Genomic DNA, 4,382 nt, shown 5'->3' on the forward strand with positions numbered 1-4,382 from the left:
TGTGCACGTTCTTACGGGCTGATGTGCGGAACGATGCGATTTCCCAACACTTTCGCTTTTGGCACTTACAACGTTTACCACTTTTAGTCCTCATTTAATAAAAATGATGATAATAATAATAATTGTAATTATTAGTATTACATTGAAAGAGGGACATAAATTGAGGGTATTTGAAAATAAGATCCTTAGGAAAATGATATTAAAGAGGAAATAAAAAGTAGTATCAATTCAGGAAATGCGTGTTACTTCTCTCTTCATAAACTATTGTCTTCTCGTTTAATATCTAAGGAACTAAAAGTTAAAAGGAATGAGGAGACAGGTGAGTGGAGAAGGTTACATAATTTAGAACTACATAATTTGTATTCATGTCCAGATATTATTAGAATGATTAAATCAAGAAGACTTAGGTGGGCAGGCCATGTGGCACGAATGGGAGAGGAAAGAAGAATTTACAGGATTCTTGTTGGGAAACCTGATGGTAAGAGACCTGTATTAAGGCCAAGACGAAGATGGAGGGACAACTTTGAGATGGACCTAAAGGAAATCGGTAGGAATGGAAAAGAGTGTATAGATCTTGCTCAAGATAGGGACAGATGGAAGGCCTGTGTTGCTGCAGCCATGAACCTTCGGGTTTAAGAAGGCTAGAGAGTTAGTTAGTTAATTATTAGTATTGTTATTATTAGTTATTTTTGTAGTACAAACTAGCCATGAATTTTGTTTAATTGTTTCCGGTGTTCATGAAAAAATTTATTGATTGATCCAAATTAAAATGTTGGATACATCTGCACTTATGCTATTTGCACCCTTCACATAATACGGGCGAAGGCCTTTACAATAGATACCAAATCACCATGCGTCTCTCTAAGATCTCTCTACCCATGGTAAAACGAGTCTGTATTGAGCACTCAACACATACAGTATGTGGTCAAAACGAAGGTCAAACAGAAATATCTAAAGGTAATCTCCCTGATGGCTTAGTGGTAATGTTGTCCCCTTGTAATCAATGGTACTCGGCTTCGATACCCGTGTGGAGGCACACAGTGGTTAGGATCCCACTTTCAACTTTACGTCCACTCCCGTTTCTTTTATTGTTTCTTTTCTTTCTTTATTTACTGAAGATGCCCTCCTCCACCCACATACATCCAGTGGTATTTGCTTATTACCCTAGCTTCTAATATGATATGCTAGGACGTTAGTTTGCATTTTTGCCGAGCGGGTTAAGGCGTTCACTCGTCTTGAGATCTTTCGCTGCGGGACGGCGTAGGTTCGAATCCGGCTCTGGTCGGAATTTAGTCGGCCTACGTATAGGGCCCGTGGCAACCCACCATCGTGAGGAAATTGGGGAGCTCCGAGCGAGTGAGCGTAATCCGGTCACGGAGACGTACTACAACGGCTGGGGATACGTCGGGCTGACCCCCCGATTATTCCAATACTGGTTGAAGATCTCCACGCTTAGAGGTGACGAAGGAAAGCGTGGGAGGGAGACCGGCAGTCGGTAGGTACGCCTAGGCCCTTCATGGGCTGTTGCGCAACGGATTTGCTTATTTTTTTTGTTATATCTTACTTTTTTCTTTTATTTAATTAGTATACAAGTTTAAAATAATAATAAAGAATACAACATAAAATTATATACACGAAATAGAAGAAAATAACCAAATAGAAATATTAGCATTCCAGCAGACTTAAGGGTTGCTGGCCCTGTAGTTCCAAATAGAAGGTGCTCTCGCAGTCTGACAAACAATTACATGAGTACATTACAAACATACATAAAAAAGTACAATTTTTTTAATTTTTTGTTTATTCTCTTGGTTTTTAAGTCTCTTTGTTCGTGAACCTCGGCCATCCTGGTTCCCTGGATATACATGTCTTCCGGGATGATTCAGCATTAGGAGACATTTTTCTGTCTTTTCTATGTGTAGTGTGTTGTCTTCTACGTCTCGTCTTTTGTCATTACTAGTATGTTATTAGTGGTCTGTTCAGTTAGGATTTTGCTCTTTCGTCTTCCTGTCATACTGATGAGATAGCTTGCATTCTTCTTCCATTTATTCTAGCTGGAAATCGATTTCTGGTTCAACGGTCGGTGCTTTATTGGTGGTGTTTGGTATGTTTGCTTCATGTTCTTGTTCTTGGTATTCGTGTTGTCGGTTGTGTTGCATCATTTGCATCTACTGTATTTCGCTTTGTTTTGGTAAGTATCCTGTTTTTATATGCAATTTGTTCTAAATTTGAAACCAAGTCTGTTAATTTTGTTTAATGTTAAAAATAATTCTGTGTTATTAATGATCCTTTTTGTGTTTTGATCTGTTAATTTGGTTCTAATTGAGTGTACTTTCTGATTAGGGTAGTTGCAATAATGTACCTTGTGTTCTGGAGTATCACATTGTGTATGGCATCTTATAGGTTCACCTTTCTTCTTGACTAACGTTGAATAGTTTAAGTAATTTCCATACGGGCCACTACCTGTCAAGAAGTGAATAAGTCCTTTGCTAGTATTTAGATATTCATTCTTAATCTTTCTTTAATACTTGGGATGAATTCATATGTTCTTCTTCCTTGTTGTGCACTGCTCCATTCATGCTGCCATTTTTTTTATTTAGTTTAGTTTAATATCTAGTCGAGTTTCAATTTTGCGTTGAAGGAGTTCTGCTACTTTTCCAAATTGCTATTTCTTAAACCAATAGTTTGAAGCTCGTCTTAGTATTTGCAGATCTAGTGGCCAGACTCCGGTAAATGCCAGAAGTGCCAGCGTTGGAGTTGTGCTAAAGCCTCCTGTTAGCCTAATGAGAATTTTTCTTTGTGTGACGCTCATGATTGGAACACGCTATAGCGATAGTAAAAGAGTTCCGTGCTTAAATGGTTTTTATTACGCGAAGTCTCTGTAATTGCTACGACGCTATAATTGTTAGATAATATGCTTCCAGAAAACATGTGCATTTTGCCACTCAACCCCCAAACATTTTGGTACACTATATAAAATATTTTAGTCCAACTCAAGTGTTTACGTTTGTGTGTTCTACCCCGGCCTGACGTGCTTCCTCCGTTGCTGTCAGTGTTACCACCTCACTTGGGGGAGGGGGAAGGTGTGAGAGATGCTGGGGATGGGGCATTACACCATCCTAATTCTCTTTTTGTTTTCATCACAATGGCGGTGCCAGAGCTGTTACACGTTCACCTAACGATTCAATTCCACTGACAACAAGTAGTGTTTTTTGACCTATTATAAACTCGAGAAAGTATGAGCCCCCCTCAGGCAGATTTGGCCACACTTAAAACTAGCTCAAGATGTGCATATGAGCTTATTGCTCAAGTGTGGTACCCTGTCTAACCCAAGATTTTTGTAAAAATGCCCTCGGGAATTTCCAGATTGATTTGCCTACACTTACAAAAGCCACATCTGTGAGATTGTTGTCCATAAGCTTGTCAAAAATATGCCCCTTTCGATATTTTTTTGCTACACATTAAAACTAAGCCAAAAATGCTCATAAGAGCCACCCACACCCACACATATTTACTTCCGGTCCACTTCCGGCCTATTTCCGGCCCATTTCCGGTCACTTCCGGCCCATTTCCGGTCACTTCCGGTCCACTTCCGGTCTACTTCCGGTCATTTCCGGTTATTTCCGGTCCACTTCCGGTCCAATTCCGGTCCACCTGTGGCCCACTTGTGGCCTATTTCTGGTTTATTTCTATTGCATCATGTTTTGCAACAAATTATTACCCAATATTATGCAAGAAATTATTAGGCATGTGTTGTTTTCTGATTGGTTGGTTATGACATAATGTGATGATGTGTTATATTCTGATTGGCTTATTGTTTCAGATGTTTTCAATGCGGTCCGTGCTTAGGCTATATAAAGAGATTTTGCATTACATATCAGCCAGTATTGTGAGAGTTGTTGAAGAGTAAGGGTATGTTGTTGCAGTGCTCCTCATATTTTTTAAAAACACAAAAATATTGCAAATTGATATAAATTGAATTACAAATCTATTTGATTTAATATACAGAATTTTTTATTATTCATATCAAACATATTTGTAATATATTGAACAAAGGGTTTATATCTGCCCCAGTTTGTTATACATGACACATGGTATTAGGTCATTGTTTTTCTAGGACATGCCTGTGTAGACATGTATTTGTGCTAGGGCAGTGCTTCTGTACTTATTCTACCTTTGTGCATGTAGGCTATCAGCTTTATACAACCTGTCATAGGTTTATTAAGTATAGAGTTTTGATTTGAAGCCCAAGAAATTTTATATAAATACCAAAGCCAAAAATATTAACACACATACACACACACACACACACACACACACACACTAAGTATACAAAGCACACTGCTGAACCCAACTGATATTTTTATTAAGCATAGAATTTTGAT

Source organism: Lepisma saccharinum, chromosome 23 (assembly GCF_977018435.1).
Source record: "Lepisma saccharinum chromosome 23, izLepSacc3.1, whole genome shotgun sequence".
NCBI lineage: Eukaryota > Metazoa > Arthropoda > Insecta > Zygentoma > Lepismatidae > Lepisma > Lepisma saccharinum.